This window comes from Saccopteryx bilineata, chromosome 2, assembly GCF_036850765.1.
Source record: "Saccopteryx bilineata isolate mSacBil1 chromosome 2, mSacBil1_pri_phased_curated, whole genome shotgun sequence".
Lineage (NCBI taxonomy): Eukaryota > Metazoa > Chordata > Mammalia > Chiroptera > Emballonuridae > Saccopteryx > Saccopteryx bilineata.
The window spans coordinates 268,958,754-268,977,308 of NC_089491.1; positions in this window are offsets into that span (position 1 = coordinate 268,958,754).

Here is an 18,555-nt window from a genome sequence, read left to right on the forward strand (position 1 = left end):
TGGATCCCTGATCCTAGGGAACTAAACTAATTACCACATGGACCTGGCACTGCGAGTACTAAGGTGAGGTGTCATCCCAACCCAACCCTGCAAAGGCCTATGGTCAGTGTCAGTGGAATGATCGCTGTCGTTTCTTGCGACGATATTTATAAAAGGTTTAAATGGTGGGTCCCAGTGGGCACTCCACTGAGCACTTTTCATGCGTCCAGGAGGTACACGCTGTCGTCAGCTGTTTCACAGCAGGGGAAATGAGGATTCGGTGACACCAAGTGCCTTACACGGTGCAATAAGTAACAAAGCCTCCCAACATTGCTCCTTTGTGCTCTGCTCCTTGGGGCACGGCGGGTAACTATGGGGTCCCCCCATGCCTGCTCCTATCCTTGCTGTGGACAGAAGCGATCTCACAGGTCGCCCCTAACTTCTCAGAGCCAACATTTAGGGAAGCCAGGCTTTCTTCTATAAAACTGGAATGAGGGCATGAAATCGTAACATCGTATCCTCCTCCCTGCCACTTTGCTGATGAATCTCTTTCGACTCCCCACAGGTAAGCTCCCTCGCTGGCTGGGACCATGCCAATGACCTGCAGGGCTGTCTGATGACAGGGGAACTGTCAGTGACTAATACAGTCTTCAGAAAAGGGTGACTTCTCTCTCTCAAGCCACAGCTGGAAGATTCCTCACAGAGCAGACCAAAGTCCCTTTGTGGATCAGAAAATTCTATAGGCAAGCATGCCCCTAATGGTTGGAGGGTTTCAAATGAAACAGGTTGGTATCAGCCAGACACCAAGTGGGAAAACAGACACCACTCTAAGTATTTTGGATGAAATTTAATACAGGAAACCAGTTTTATGGGGGATGAAAAAAGGTCAGAAGCCAAGAAGGGACGGCGGGACCACCCAGAGAGGAGCCACAGAGAAAAGCCACACTTCTTCCATCTGGCTGGACAGAGGGAGGAGGGGGTATGCCAGAGCCCAGGGGCCAGGGTTCCCGGGCAGGAGCTGGAAGCACAGAGGAGAGGCAGCCTCTGCAAGCCTCTTGGGGTAGAGAGACTAGGGAAGAAGCACCCCAGGTTCTTCCTCCTGACCCCCAGTATCCTGCCAAGGTCCCCCATTGGCTGTCCCCAGGCAGAAGCTAGGAGCCCAAGAAATGCAGCCTAAAGGGTCCCTCCATAACTTAACAGGGGAGAGAGAGCAGTGTCCTGAAGGACAAGCTGGCCCAGAACTACCACACTTGGGCTTCATTCATTCATTCATTCATTCATTCACTCAGTGAACATTTCTTATATGCCCAGGCTGTCTGAGGCACTGAGCTAGGTGCCCAGCACCCACAACACTAATAATAAGAGTGGGGCAAAAGTAGGTTTACAGTTGTGAGTACACAAAATGCGGAGCTTATTCCTGCATTATTATTTATTAATTATTGTGTTCTTTCCCACGCAAACACTGTAAACCTACTTTGGCCCCCACCCTGCACACAGCTCCTCCCTTGAAGGAGGGTTCCTTACAATTGTACACATTGGGGGCTGATAGCAGAAATAACATATGACCCACTTTGCTGAGAGGACATTCAACTTCAGCATGAAGGATGAAAAGGGTTTGTCACGTGCGAGAGGTATCTGTTGTTTTTAGCTGCCCGGTATCCAGCGTTCCTTGGGAAATGACCTTTTATCCCTACTCAGTTCCCCTGATTTCCCAAAGGATGAACATGTGACCCAGATCTGGCCAATCAGTTTAGTCCCACTTCCTGGCCACAGCCATTGGATAAAGAATGGACACATGGCTAAAACTGACCCAATGAGCCTGACCAGGTGGTGGCGCAGTGGATAGAGCATTGGACTGGGACGCGGAAGGACCCAGGTTCGAGACCCCGAGGTCGCCAGCTTGAGCACGGGCTCATCTGGCTTGAGCAAAAAGCTCACCAGCTTGGACCCAAGGTCGCTGGCTCCAGCAAGGGGTTACTCGGTCTGCTGAAGGCCCGCGGTCAAGGCACATATGAGAAAGCAATCAATGAACAACTAAAAAGTCGCAATGCGCAACAAAAAACTAATGATTGATGCTTCTCATCTCTCTCTCCGTTCCTGTCTGTCTGTCCCTGTCTATCTCTGCCTATGTAAAAAAAACAAAAACAAACCCTGACCCAATGAAAGGCAGCCCCAGACTCTCAGGACCCATAGATGCAAAGGAGCTCTCTTTATCCTGTTATTGCAGCAATGGCTAGAGTTTCATCTAAACGTTGATGGCCATCTTGCCGCTAGTAAGAATGAAGCCCACACAAAGGGAAACTGGTCTGAGAGAAAGTCCTGATGCTATCATTTGTGTCCCTAGATCCAGCCTTACATGAGGCCACTCACATTAGATCCTTTAGTTATTTGAACAAACCAACTTCTTTTTTCTTCAGCCACTTTATGTTGGTTTTCTGTGCCTCGCAATTGAAAAGGCCCTGACTGATAAGATGAGGGAAGGCAGAGGCAGCAGGGTTTACAAGAAGTAGGAAGGAGGCTGGTAGGTTCAAGGAACTGCAAAGATTAGGAGGTACCTGGAATTATCTGCTCCTGACCTGAAGCCCAGACCACAAAAAACACATCTGAGGCCCTGGCCAGTTGGCTCAGTGGTAGAGCATTGGCCTGGTGTGCAGGAGTCCCAGGTTCAATTCCTGGCCAGGGCATACAGGAGAAGTGCCCATCTGCTTCTCCACCCCTCCCCCTTTCCTTCCTCTCTGTCTGTCTCTTCCCCTCCTGCAGCCAAGGCTCCATTGGAGCAAAAAGTTGGCCCGGGCGCTGAGGATGGATGGCTCCATGGCCTCTGCCTCAGGCGCTAGAATGGCTCTGGTTGCAGCAGAGCAATGCCCCAGATGGGCAGAGCATCACCCCCTGGTGGGCATGCCAGGTGGATCCCAGTCAGGCGCATGTGGGAGTCTGTCTGACTACTTCCCCGTTTCCAACTTCAGATAAATACAAAAAAAAAACCCAAAACACATCTGAGAACTTGTCACATTGTAATCATGTGTTTGCGGGTCACTACCATTAGGCAGTGAGTTGCTTGAGGTCATAAAGCATTTGTGTATCCCAGGAGCCTCAGCCAGTGCCTCGCCTGAACCCAAGTAGATTCTCAATAACTAGCCGAATGTTGCATTATTCTGACTTGTTACTGATAAGTTCAGAGTTCTTGTATTTTTAAAACAATTTTCACAAAAGCTAGTATATCTCATTATGCTTGGTATGCTCCTACCATGCCTAGCACAGTGTTAAACACACATTTAAGGTAATTTAATTTAATTTAATATCAGTTGTTGAATGCTTACTACCTGCCAGGCAATATATGGGCTTCCTATATATTGCTGTATTTATCACCCCTAAACCTTGCAAGGTAGCTATGAACCTCATTTTACAAATGAGGGCAGTGGGGCTCAGAGAGTCTATTCAGCTCACCTAAGGTCACACAGCTGGTAAGCAAGCAGAGCTGGAATTGAAACCCGGTTTCTGCGACAGTAATTTCGGCTGATTGATCTCTATTATACTAAAGAGAAGCAGTCAGTGGGGTGGCAATGGGAATGCCTATGCTTAAAATCTGGAAAGGTATGGGGGCTCTAGGTGGCATGTTTCATCTTCTTAAATGAGGTGTTTCAGCTCAGGGCCTCTTTGGGGTGGTTGCCAAGGTCCGAGCCAGGCTGCAGCGGCTACTGGACAGTAAGCATCCACACTGCCCGAACATGGGCCAGCTGGGCCAGCCCAGCGTGACTCAGCACCTGGAAACGTGTGCTTCTTTAAATGGAGCTCGCTCTCTGCTGCCTCCCAGAGCTGACCATGACTTACCCATCACGGAAGGGCGGTGCCCTGGGGCTTGCTGGGCTGCCATGCTGTAGGGTCAGAGAGGGACGCAGTGGGCACTGGAGGAGGGGTGTTAGTGGCTGTGACCCTGCCAGAGAATTAAGACAATGATCGAGTGGAACACCACCCAGATAGATGCAGGGGGTTTGTCTACTTCTATCCTCCAAACTGGCCTTTTGGGGTGCAGTGCCATACCCGTCCTGTCCCCAGCACCCCTCAAACTTGGTGGAGAACCCTTGAACAGGTGGACCAGGGTCAGGAGACCTATGTTCCAATCCCAGCTTTGCCGCCAAGGAGCTGCGTGACCTTGGGCAAGTCCTTCACTTGCCCAGCCTATCATTCATCAGGCAACACTCTCTAATGACAAAGGCGCAGCTGGAGGCAGGAGACAGCCTGGCTGCTCTCAATGGAGCTTCCTCCGAATGACTTATGGTCCTTCCTTACCAGGCAGTGCATGCTGTTCGGATGACAGAGGTGATGGACACGTGCTGAGATGGAGGGCTCTCCAAGCAGGACAATGGGCGTTTTTAAGATGTGTCCTTCCATAGATATGTGCACTAGAATAGTCACAGCACAACGCAGGAAGGACTCACGTGCACGCACACTCTGGAATCACATGAGTACCGAGTACCGGTTCAGAACTGAGCAGTCCTGGTTCCGTCACTCACGGACATAAACATCCAAAGTCTCAGATCCTATTTTTTTTTCCCCCTGGGGGTGAAAAAAATGCCTTAAGTTTTAAACATTACAACAAATTTATTTTATATGCTGGACACTGAAAACACAAACAAATAACCCAGGCGACAGAGATCCAAACATGTCAGTTTTCTGCTGCTGCAGACAAAGCGCAAAAATGAATGGGCAGGGCCCCCCCTGAGGTGTGTCTCTCAGCCCTCCTTGGCCCTTTTCTTTCTTCCCCTGAGGAGAATCTTCACTGGGTCGTATTTCACACCTTTCTGGATAAAGTGGCTTTTCCTTAAAGCCACTGGGAGAGAGAAGCTCTGTCCCTTCCGGCCCTCCCAGAGAAGATAGGCCCGGCCCCACCCACAAACTCGAACAAAAAGTGGAAGCCCTCAGCCTCCCTCTGTATCTGGTCCCTCTTGGTTCTACCTAAAATCCCCAAAGCAGTGAAGCTGCCACACAGCTTGCTCTTAAGCAGGTCACCCCCGAGTCCCGGTGCTCTGAATCGAGAGGGACTTGTACTTCGGCTCAGAAATCCCTCCCTCTGCAAGAAGGATTCTAAAAGCTGGGTCCTGGTCACAGCAGCAGCCATGACCAAAGCGCGGAACACGGTAGGATGGAGCGGTGCGCGTGCCTTCGTTGCTTCCTGCCGTGGGTGATGTCATGAGCCTCGCGTTTGTGTTCGGGGCTTTGCTCACCTGCATTTGGCTTGTGCAGAGGATCAGCTAGACCCCAGTCCCTGGGGGACTGCAGGAACTGGAAAGAACCCTACACAGACAGAGAGTAGGCCTGGCTCTGTGTTTTTAAAAGCCACTTGACAACAGGCAAATCACTTAGCCTTTTGCCACCTCCATTTTACATTCTGTTGGATGGGATGCCAACATCTACCCCGCCTCTGTCACAGATCCAATAAAACAATGCACGTGGAAGTGGTCTATAAACGGTGAAACACCATGAAAGTCTTACAAATATTAGTGTCAGCCCTCTCACCACCCCCAGGCAGGGCGAAAGCTCGGGCTGCTACTGTAATATATAGTACTATCCATGCCCCATGTGGCGGTTCAAAACCCCTGAACTAAGCTTCATGGATCAGCTTCCCAGGAGGTAGGAAGTAGGATCCTGGCAGAAAAAAAAAAACAAAAAGGCATGTTAAGTACCTGGACCCCTTTGTTGGTGAAATCAGAGCTCTACAGCCTATAATGACTTTCAAACTCTTGCAGAATTCTGGCAGCATGGACCCCTGAGGTTGGAAGGACGCACAGTGTACGTTTTATTATTCTTGCCCACCCCACACTGGCTCTTAAGGTGGAGGAGTGAGTATTGACCAGGCAGGCCAATCATTTGAATACTTCAAAAACCGATTTGTTTTCGCCATTTCCCTAGTGGTCTCTTTTCTTCCTGCTCGCAATCTACGTGTTGCTCAGAATGACCTCAAGGGAATGAGAAAAGTACCTGTAATTCTTGTCAGATCTGAGATTGTCACCAAAGCTAACTGGACGTGTCTAGAAGAGGCCCCCGGGGAGTACTCCCAGCTTTCCTTTCTCTCTGCTCAGTTCTTCAGGCCCTGGACCCCGTGAGGCCACTTATCACTGTCACCACTGGACTGCTAGCCCCAAGGGAGATAGAGGGACCTCACCAGGACATTTGAGGCAAAGGTATCCATGCCCAAGGAAGATTCGGGACCAACTCTTTGGGGCACACCAGGGCCACGATCTAGTGCAGCGTTTCCCAAATGCACCTGCTCACGTGACCCTCCTGAAATGTATGTGAAAAGTACAAATCCTAGCTCAGACCCACCCAGCAGTCTCCAAGGCAGGGCCCGACAATATTTTTAACAGCAATCAAGTCATTTACGGTCAGGCAATCTTGAGTCACACTGACCCAGCAGAAAAGACCTCGTAGGAAGCTGGCGACATTTGTCATTCATCTGGTGGTACATGTCAGCTGTCCCACCCAAGCAAGTCCACAGGGAGCTCTGTCTCTGTGGCTCCAGAGGCTCCGTCCTGCAGCCTCGCGTGTTGCTGGCCACCCTTACACCACAGAGAAAGGCTCATGGTGATGACAGGTCCTCATCTCACTTCTTGTGAGCCTCACTCTGCACTTGGCTGTGCCAATGGGTGGATAGGGAGGGGACTTCCACTCAAGCCTGAGGCACTCCATGCTTAAAACACCTAGCCACACCTGCAAATACTATTAAATAGTCTCAAAGAGTTCATGCAGGCAATTTGATTAGACCTCAGACAGCCTTTGCTAGTGGCTGAAGTCACAGATGTTGTAATCTGGCCTTTTCTTTATAGATGGAGAAGGACACCGTCCCTAACATTAGGGAGATCATAAATCTAACTAGGTCTTCAAACTCCAAGCCTATAAGTCTCGGCTCCTTTAACAGTAGGATGACAGTAGTAATACTTCATGGGGATATTATGAGCATTAAGTGATACAACACGTGAGACTTTCTAGCATAGAGTTACCCCATACTACCTGTTCAATACCTAGCAGGGTTTGCCTTTTAAAACTTTACTGTTCTACCACAAGCCATTTTGCTTTTCGAATCTAGGTGTCCCATATACCATTTATAGACACCCCCACTTCTGGAGGGAAGCAAGCTTACTTTCTGTCTTAGCCAGAGTTCCCTAGAAAACAGAGCCCGGGGCGAGAGTGGATGCACCCACACAGTCTTGGGGAGTCAAGTCCCAAAGAAAAGAAATGTGATGTGCCTTACAGAGCCGGTGCAGCTGGGGGACAGGTCTTCAGAGAGGCTGCACCTCTCAGCCATCACCTAGGGCAGGGATAATTTATCCACCAGCTCTCATCTCCATCAATTAACCCCCCTTGTTGATTTCATGTAGATGGGTCACTGCCTCCTGCTCTGGTCCCTCAAAGGATCAGCACAGCGGCCGTGGCGGGAATGACAACAGCAGGGAAGGTAGAAGCAACCATCGTCTCCAAGACCAGAACTGTTGCCAAGCCCACTCTGGCCGGAAAGCGATGCAGGTGTGTGGTTCACAGAAATTATATAAGGTGAGTCTGATGTACCTTCCATTCGGGTAAGAGCCAAGATTTATCTCCTTAATAATTACACTTGGATGCTTACCTGCCACCTAGCATCTAAAGCAGTGGTCCCCAACCTTTTTTGGGCCACGGACCGGTTTAATGTCAGAAAATATTTTTACAGACCGGCCTTTAGGGTGGGATGGATAAATGTATCATGTGACCGAGACAAGCGTCAAGAGTGAGTCTTAGACAGATGTAACAGAGGGAATCTGGTCATTTTTTAAAAATAAAACATCGTGCAGACTTAAATATAAATAAAATGGAAATAATGTAAGTTATTTATTCTTTCTCTGCAGACTGGTACCAAATGGCCCACGGACCGATACCGGTCCACGGCCCGGGGGTTGGGGACCTGGGGACCACTGGTCTAAAGGACATAGGTCCACTCTCAACCACCCACTGAGCATCCCACTAAGGACCAAGACGGGCCTCCGGATAGTCTCAGCTCCTTGTTCTGGAAGGCTGCTTCCTCGAACCTCATTGACTCTGCCTCTTGGAGAGCTGTCCATCAGGAGCGGCATTTAAGTGTGAGATCCCGGGCTCTCAAAGAAAGAGAAGAAAGAGCTCAATGAACAACCACAACCCAGCCAAAGCCACTCTGCTTCTGCTAGGTTTTACCTGGGATGTTGAACCATGGTCGTCAGTGCCCCCTATTTCAATGCATCTTATTTCATTCGTTTGTTTATTCAGCAAGTATGTAGTGAGGGGATCAATAAAAAGACCATCTAATGGGAAAATGGTTAAAGGGTAATGAATAGACAGTTCATTGAAAGGAAAACACAAATGACTTTTAATGCGTTTGCAAAGGTGCTCAATCTCACTCAAAAAAGAGAAATGCAAATGAAAGCTGTACTGACATACCATTTTCCCCAGCAGATTGGCAAAAATCCAAAAGGTTAATAACACACTCTGTCGGCAAGGCTGAGGGGAAATAGGTATTCTTGAGCGCGGCTGGTGGGTGTGTTCCTATGGTGCATAATTTGACAATATCTATCAAAATTACAAATGCAGATATTTTTGATGCAGCAATCCTGGAAATTTATTGTACAGGGATGTTTGGACTTGTGCAAATGATGTATGGGCAAGGTTATTCACTGCAGATTTTTTTTATTTATTTTTTTTTTTTTGGTATTTTTCTGAAGTTGGAAACAGGGAGGCAGTCAGACAGACTGCCCTCCTAGACATGCACCCGACCGGGATCCACCCGGCATGCCCACCAGGGGGCGATGCTCTGCCCATCTGAGGCGTTGCTCTGTTGCAACCAAAGCCATTCTAGCGCCTGGGGCAGAGGCCACAGAGCCATCCTCAGCACTCGGGCCAAATTTGCTCCAATGGAGCCTTGGCTGCGGGAGGAGAAGAGAGAGATAGAGAGGAAGGAGAGGGGAGGGGTGGAGAAGCAGATGGGTGCTTCTCCTGTGTGCCCTGGCCGGGAATCGAACCTGGGACTCCCGCACGCCAGGCCGATGCTCTACCACTGAGCCAACCGGCCAGGGCCTTCACTGCAGAATTCTAAGAGCAATATATTGGGAGCAATCTAGATTCCTTTGAATAGAAGACTTAGTTAAATAAATTAGGGTATAGCCAAAACAATGATATCCTATACAGATTTTGAAAGAAATGAGATTGCTCTCCTTCCTATAAGATCATTAATTCCTGGGTCTAAGAAGAGAAAGGAACATACTTCCCTGCAAACAGGACAAGACATAGGAGTAACAGATACTCTCCCAAAGAGAAACCTTCCCCATTTCCAGTGGGAGCTAGGAGGGCTATCTGTAAGGCAGGGCATCTAAAGCTGTTCCCCATCACCCATGCCGTGAGCCAGGTGAGGCTTCAGGAAGTGGCTAATGGGTTCCACATTGTTCATTTGTTTCCTTGTTGTTGCTCCCTCCACTAGAATGTCAGCCTGGGAGTGGGGACCATACCCATCAACTCATCATAGTATCCCAGAGCCCAAAGAGCTCAGAACAAAGCTGGCATCCCACTGGTTAATGCAAACCCCTAAATTGTCTGATCGAATGGATTAGATTTCACCTGGGCACAAACTTTGAAGATGAACAAGGACATCAAGTGGGCTCTGCCCAGAATCGCTCACCTATGGGAGGGGTTGACATGACAGCAGAGGTCCCTGGTCAGGACCATAAAGTGGCGGAGGACACAAACAGGTGATGTCTGCCTAGCTGTGCCCTTCCGAGAACAGAGATTACATCTCCCGAACATCCTACATGAAGTATTCTGAATCGATCGTGCTTGGACATCAATAACAATCCACCTATGAAAAATTCTCCCACAAGGGCACCAAGATAGATGCACAAGGATATTCACTGCACTGTTTGTAACAGCAAAAGAATTGGACACAACCCAAATGTCCATAAAAAGGGGTTTGGGAAAATAAATGATCATACAGTTACAATGATGGAATGCTAGGCGGCTATTAGATGGGCAAAGATGCCCAAGATATATTGCTAAGTGAAAAAAAGCGACTTGCAGGGAAGTGTATAAAGTATGATCCTATGTTAAAAAACAAACAAACAATATATATCAATACTCATCAAACGCCAGTGATCTGTGCATTCTTTGTACATAAATGACCAATAAAGAAAAAGCAATAGATGTTTATAGTCTAGTTCTTTGATTTTTAAGAACCAAATTTTTTCAAATTATTTTTGAAATTAAGACTTGCTTTCTCATGAAATGCATTTTTTGCTAAGAGGCTGTTAAGGCAACAAGAGTAGAATCCCAATGATGGTGGTTTAGAATAGAAGAAATACAAGACGTATATATTAGCATATACATACAAAAAAAGTAAGCACAACAGATAAGTATATGCATAGAAAAGCTAAAAAGATACATGTTTTGAATTTAGGAGTGACACAACCGAGAAGGAAAGGTCCAGGAACTAAGCAATATATTTTAAAAATTGATTTTTTTTTTTTACTGGGGACACATATTACTTTAGTAATAAGAAACACATTAATGTTAAAGAAAAACCCTTTCCGTGACCTGTACCTGTTGTGGGGATGAGTGAGAACCCACTGTGCCTACAGGGAAATGAGGCGCATGTGACAATTTAATGGGTAGAAAGAACTGGCCCTCACTTGTATTTTTAAAATAGAAAGAACTTCACCCACAGATACAGAAAACAAACTGTTGGTTGCAAATTTTAAAAAAAGCTTTTTGAAAAAAATAATGAATCGTTTTCCCTTTCTAGACATATTCAATAAACAAACAAAGTGATTTGTTTTTACATTTTTAAAAAGTAGGAATGGTGATTATATTGTTTGCATAATTTAATGGCTCCTAAAATAATTTATAATAACAAGGTCAAAGAATAAATAAAACAAAATAGAAAATAAAGTTGTTGTTGTTGTTTTCTGATCATCAAAGTAACCTGTGCTGATTGTATAATTAAACACACAAGCGACATGAAAAATCAGCATTGAAAATTAGCCAGAATCCCACACTCTACCCCAAACAGAGTGAACCTTGACATTAGGATGCATGCATATTTTTACTAGCAAAACCAGCACCAATCTCTGTATAGGGCTTAAAAACCCAATTCCATCCCACTTAATGTGTCAAGAATACCTCTGCATATCACACTACAATATACCTCCTCATTTCAATGACCACAATATGTCACATCACACAGTTTTACCATCACTGGCAAAACAGAGGCCCTGCTGTTGAACATTAACATTGTTCCCAGTGTTTTTGTCCACTTAAGTAATGATGCAAAGAAAATTCTCATACATATCTCTCCAGGCACCTATCTGATTATTTACTGAGGGTAAATTCTTAGAAGTCCAATTGACTAAATCAAGAAGTTTGCACATCCTTTTTTCTTTTTTCGTTTTTTTAAGTGAGAGAAGGAGAGATAGTGAGACAGACTCCCACATGCGCCCCAACTAGCTGATGCTCAAATCAACTGGGCTATCCTCAGCACCTGGGGCTGACACTTGGACCAATCAAGCCACTGGCTGTGAGAGGGGAAGAGAGAGAGAAAGGGGAGAGGGAGGGAAAGAGCAGCAGATGGTCACTTCTCATGTGTACCCTGACTGGGGATCAAACCCGAGACATCTTCATGCCAGGCTGACACTCTACCCACTGAGCCAACCAGCCAGGGCCAAGGAGGTTGTACATTCTGAAGGCGTCTGATCCTTGTGACCACATATCCTCTCCTAACAGGAATAACCGTTATCGTCAGTGATCACTGAGCACAGGTTCGTGCCGAGCCTTCCATTCCTTCACCTTCAGAGCAGTCCCATGAGGCTGGTGTTTGTATTAGCCCTCATTCTGTGGAGGAAGACTAAGGCACAGAGAGGTATAGAAACTCTCAGTGTCACACAGCTTAACACTGGCAAAGCCAGGACTACAACCCAGGTCGGTCTGCCTCCAAAAGGCCAGCGCACAGTCAGTGCACTGTTCTACCCACTATTAATGCGATTTCCGGAATGGTCCTATTGGCTCAGCATCCAACCAATAGCATGCCAGAAGCCCACGTCCTCACATTCCAACCCCCTTGCCGCACACTGAGGATGGGCATTCGAATTACACTGGCTGTGTGCGGTTGCAAACAACAACAAAAACAACTCACTGACTTAAATAATGAAGTGATTCCTTGGCTCAAATAACCAGAAGTCCTAAGAAGGGCTAAGTGTCAAGGACAGCTTGATTCAGTGGCAAAACCATGAGCCCAGGCTTGTTCCTTCTCCCTGTCTCCTGGGGTGCTGGCTTCGCCCTGCATGCGACTCTCTTTCATGGTCTCAAGATGGTCCCTGGCGATTCCCAAGGCTATGTGCTTCCACCCTCACGTCCAGGCAGGGGGAGGGAGGGCCGGCTTTGGAAGTCCTCTCCGAAGAGTAGGAAGTCCTTCCCCGCTGCCCCCAGATTCTCAGAAGGCCAGATTACCCTGCCACACACACACACACACACACACACACACACACACACACACACACACACACACTCCTTTGAGCCAACACCTGTGTCAAGGGGCAGACTTATGATGCTAAGATAGGGCCAAAGCTAATATTCCCATTCCTAGATCTGGGAGCTGGGTAGCCTTAGCCTCCTCCAAAGGCTAAATAGAAGAGGTGTGGAATGAAAGCCAGACACTGAGCAAGAGAAGGCAGGTTGGATATTGGGATTGTAACATACACCCTTGGGCCTCACCCCTCTTCTCGGAGACCCTACACACCACTCCCGCCTTGCCCATGGCAGGGGAAGTATCAGAACCAAACATCTCCAGAGAGCAACCTTCAGTCGATGGTGATAGACTACATGTGTAAATGCCCCAGCTCCCTTGCCCCTTGGTTTGGTCAACTGAGGATCATGCTCTACAGTTTTCCCAGAATTCTCCAGTGGGAATGTGCTCCGGTTGCCCACGGTAATACCTCTTTGGGCTCCCTTCTCTCATGTCCCTACCCCCCCTTCCCATGTTTCCTGGGAACAGCTCCAATAAAAACAATTACACTTGAGGTCTACACCTAAGGACCCCCAACTGACACAGTGAAACCACTCTGAAGTCCACTACGATATTTTTGGTTTTGACTAGTCCTGGCACGTTCTACAAAGGTAAGGCTGTGCGGTGAGGAGGTCAATGATAGAGGCCCCTGCAGTGGGGGTCTCAGAGAACAGGGTCCACCTCCCAGCTACCTCCTGCACCTGCGAGATGAAGGAGAAAGGAGGCCCTCTTCCTTCAGCAACTACTTGGCATGCACAACAACCCCAACAGTGACCAGACAAGAATGCATGATGAAGCACCCCATCGCGAGGCTGTCCTGCAAATATAGACATCTGGCCTCCTTGGCCAGATTCCTTTAGGAAAAAGAGAGAGAGAGAGAGAACTCTAAAAACTGACTCCATCCATGGTACACCAAGGTTTTAAATATACCTCTCTAGCTCTGGGTACATTTGCTATAGACAAACTGTTCGAGAAGAAGCTGCCCTTCCTGAGAAAGATGACAGACATTCATTTTTAAGTTTGTGGCTGAAAGATGTAATCTCCCTTTCCGTGCCTGTTAACGGAATTTGTATGACCACCGTTCATTCACCAATTTAATTAATTGCCATCTTGCTTCGCATGGCTGGGTGCAGGTTGGCAAATGGCTGATTTCTATCAGGAGAAGGGGCGTGAGCAGCTTCCTTTCAGGGATGAGCTGTGAACGAAGCAGCTCTCTAGCTCGGAAATAGCCCTCTGCAAAGGGAAAGCCTCCAGGTTGTTTAAAATGGAGACCGGTTTCCCTGCAATTAGATGTAGCCATCTATCTGCACTCTCGCCAAGAGAATACGGGCAGATGCCACCTGTGTCACTTCCAGAGGTGGTTCAGGAAGCCCCCCCAGGTCTGTGCCTCTGTGGTGGGGCCATTGTTGACGCAGCTGAATGGGTCCAGGGATCACCATGAAGACCAGGCATTGGCCTCATCTGGTCACCTCTCAGTTACTGTCGAGGTCCGGATACAGCCGCCTCACCAGTACACCGAACATCTAATAGAGAGAAGGCTATGACAGCAGGAGTACCAGATGCAGTGGGGGACAGACTCAGACTTGGGGGACCAGGGAGGGCTTCCTACTTATTCAATGAACTTGTTCAACCAATATTTACTCAGCACTTGCCATGCCCCAGGCGCTGTTCTAGACGCAATTAATGCAATCAGTAAGTAAGTCATTGTCATACAAGTCCCATTCACAGTTGCGAGGGGTACAGCAGTGTGGACTCAGAAACCTCTGCCCTCATGCAGTGTCTAGGCTCCTCAAAATACAAGGTGACATTTCAGCTCAGACCTAAAGGGTGAATAAGGTAAGCAGACGCTTGGAGAGAGGATGCAGAGGCACAGATACCAGAGCTCCTAGAGAAGGGAACAGCATGGGGACAGCTGTGAGGGTGGGAGAGTGGCATTTGGGAGGGGGGGACTTCAAATAATTGGATCTGGGTGGCACCCACAGCAGGAGGCCGGGGGGCTGGCAAGAGGTGACACAGAGACAAGGAGACATCTAGAGAGACCGAAGAAGACAGAAACTGGCAGAAACAGAGCAAAGCAGAGAATTGGACAGAGACAGGACCAAAGACAGATGCAGAGAAACAGAGAGAGAGGAGGGACCGAATGGGGACAGGGTGACAGGCACTGCAGAGCCACCCCCTCCTGATCCCTCACTCTAACCTGCCTTATTTCCACACAGCAGACAAATGTCTGCGTTTTACTTACTGTGCTTTGTTGAGAAAGTAAATATTTGATCTCCCACAGCTCTCAGGGATTTCTCTTATATAAGATGGGCATTGCTAATTAGCCTGAGAGGAAGGCGGTCTTGGCCAGGGCGGGGCCAGTCCTGAGGTTTGCCATCACCACCTGGGGTTCGGTTGAGCAATGGGGGCAGGAGAGGCCAGCAGGAGACCTGCATTCTAGACCCGCCCTGACTCCCTCTGGGAGGCTGTTCATACATAAAGTGAGTGGATACTTTCCTGTTCTGACATTCTGTGGCAGTGTTCACTGAGTATTGTGATCATATGTTTAACTGTGAAAATGTTTAATGGATGATTCCCATAGGAGAGCATGAGGGCAGGTGTGTCTGTGTTGATCACAGGTGAGCACATAGTAGGTGGTCAAGAGCATTGATTTGTTAAAGAAAGGGAGAGAGGGAGGGGAAGAGAAGAGGGAGAAAAGGACAGAAGAGGAAGAAAAGAAGAATGAAGGGAGGGAAGGACAGGAAGGAGGGAAAGAAGAGAGGGTGGGAGGCAGGGAGGGAGATGGGATGATGGAAAAAGAATGAATGATGGATGGATGCATGAAGAAGGGAGGGAGGGATGGAGGGAGGGAGGGAAGGAACAGAGGTGGGAAAAGGTGATGGATAGGAGAATGGTTGAATACAAGCAGGGAGGGAAAAAGATGTTAACACATGATGAGTACTATGGCCAGGAGGCAGGGAAGAACACATTACAAGGGAACTGGCCCTCACCTGGATTGGGACTTTGGGAAGAGAAAGCCTGCAGAATGGTTCTGAAATGGCTTTGTTGGGTTTCCCCAGGAAGTTCATAAACCTCTGTGCCTCTTGAAGAGGCACCCACAGCTCCACGACCACGGATAGAAGAAGGGGAGACGGGCACATAGAGGTAGCCTCCCCCCACACCCCACTGTGCATGCCAAGTGGCAGCCGTGAGCTGGAGGAGAACCTTGTGAGTGGTCTGGTGCCTCGAGTTGTCGGAGCCAACCCAAGCTTCCCAAGGGCTTGGCGATGGTTCCAAAATATCCCCAAATGTTCTCTCCTCTTCCCTGGGCAGGAGTCTGTTCTGGGCATTTGCCCCTTTTTAACTAAAACTGAGTATTTCCAGACAGTAGAGGCTTTCAGATTTTCAAAGGGTGAAAGGGGCACTGAATTCACACTGGGAACAAATGAGGACGTGACGGGTTACCCGGAAAAACAACTTCATGCAGATCAAAATGCACAAAGACTGTGATGAGCCCATGAGCCCATTCAGGAGAAGTAAATGTGAGTCATTGAGTAAAGGGAGAAGGAGAAGCCTCTCCCTACAGCAGAATGCCCAGGCAGAAATGTAAAAAGGAATGATGGCGTTAGAAAACCTTCGAGGGATGCTCAAACCAACGTGTGGACCTGCAATGAGCAGCAAGATCTATACGTCATCTCAACGTCGCTCCCCTCAGCTTACGTGTCTATTACAAAGGGGGAGGTAGCAACCTCACAGTGGTGAAACCCCTTGACCATGTTCACCGAGTGATCAAAGTGACCCTCATCAGGAAGAGGACGGAATGACGCACGTGCCTCCTGAGACGAGGCATCGAGAATTCAGCATCACCTCGGCGTTATCCCTGCCACAAGTACACAGCCCGAACCAAATCACAGAGAAGCATCTGGAAAGCCAAAAGCAAGAGCCATTCTCCAAAACAACAGGTCTGAATGCTTTGAAGATCTGCAGATCAGGAAACAGAGATGGGCTGGGGAGCCGCATCAGAATAAAGGAGGCTAAGGAGATGAACAACTCAATGGGACGCGGAACTCTGGCTTGGATTCTGGACAGAGAAGAAAAAGGCTTTTGCTGGGAAAACACACTATGGCTGAGAATCATGTTACAGAGATGTTCAATTTTCTAGTTTTGAATACTGAATCGTGGTTATGTAAGAGAATGTGCTTTCTCCTGGGATATACACACTGAGATATTTAGGGGTTAAAAAAAAAACTAGAAGAATCTGAATGTCAAAGCAGAAGGTCAGGGTTGGTTTCTGGAATTAGAATGGGGGTGGGATCCCATCGCTATGACCTTCTGGCTGTGTGACCTTGGGCAAGCCACCTGATTTGGTAAAGATCTGCCACATGCAACTCGCCTAACTGGTAATTCTCTGAGGCACAGAGGAGAGAGACTGTGTTCTGTGCAAGGCAAAGAGGAGATGACAGCTTCAGGAAGCAAGACGTGACATGGAGCCGTCTACAGTTCCTAACCAAAGTGATCGAGAGTGCAAACATCCTTGGAAAACCCTTAGATATAGCCAAGAAAGCAACAGGCTAGGATGGGAGCGCGGAGCATTTTGTTTTTGATCTTAAAGACGCAAGTGGCCCCAGAATTGTGAAGGAATGGTTGACATTCCCCATGAAATGGCACTTTGAACCTGAAATCTAATGGTCAAGGTCTCAACCATCATAATGCAAAACGGAGAGGTGCCTGGGCCTCTGCCCAACTGGGGTGTTAATTACATGTCTGCAAGACCATCAGGGAGAAGGCTAAAATTAGCCAGCGATCTGATATGTTGACACTTGGCATCAGAAACTGAGGCTTCTGTGACAGACAGATTTATAAGATGAGTTTTGTTTCCTGAGAACACACAAGCTCTCGGGAGCCTCGAGAAATCCTGAAAGTTCAGCGTTTTCTCTGCACCCACCTGGCTGTGCTCGGTTGTGAGGAAAGATTCCGGCTTGCCTGCTCCTGGGGGGGCAGAGGTGGGGGAGGGGCGGGGGAGAGGAGGGGGAAGAGGGGCAGATGCTGTTTAATCAAGACTGGAATGTCTTGAATTCATGAATATGCAGACCCAGAACCAGTACTTTTCAGAAAAGTACAACAAAATTAGGCTCTACGGCTAACTATAGAATTAATTGTGCTGCTTAAATTGCCGAGAGCAAGTCATGCCTAAGGCCTCCGAGCCGGGAAGACCACTCTTATTATATGCCAGAAACTGAGCCAAGGGTTTAACTAGAATGATCTCATTTTGTCCTCACACATGTGGTGGGCAGTCGGTACTATTATCCTCATTTTGCAGATAGGGAAACCAAGGCTCAGATAAGTGATGTCACTTAGCTGGTGTCTCCGTCAAGATAGAATCAAGAAGGTAGACACCATTTCAAGTATTTACAACAGAGAGAGTTTAATGCAGGGAATTGGTGACGTGGGCACGGAGGGGGCAGGGATGGTGAGGCCACTAGGGATTGGCAATAGCAGAAAAGCTGGTGGGAGGGAGGAGTGGACATTTCCCAAAGCCTGGGGCCAGGCTCACCTGGTGGAAGCTGCCAGGGGCAGAGAGAAAGGGGAGATGGGCCCTGATCCCTGCCCCCACCCCTTGCTCTGGCCACCTTCTAATTTCATTCCAGCCTCCCGCTGTCGCTGACGGGAACACCGACAAGGAAATCTGGGCAATGCAGGACCAGAACCAGGACAGCTAGTAAGTAGCTCAGCTGGGTCTGAGCCAGCCCGGTAAATCACAGCTTCTTTCACAGAAGAACACAGCAGCCAGTTTTAAATTTCTTCAGGGTGGCGTCTCAGTCTCCTGGAAACAGAGGCTGCTCACATAACCCTTTCAGATTCCTGCAGACAAGGGAGTCATCAGAGACATGAGTTCCAGCCCCAACCTGGGCGATGGTTCCCCAGGTGACTTCCAAACAAATAATTTCACCTCTCTGAGCCTCAGTTTCCTCCTCTGGGAAATTGGTGATAGAGGTACACACCTTACAAGGTTGATTTCAAATGGCTCACAGCAGGTGCTCAAAAAAAAAAAA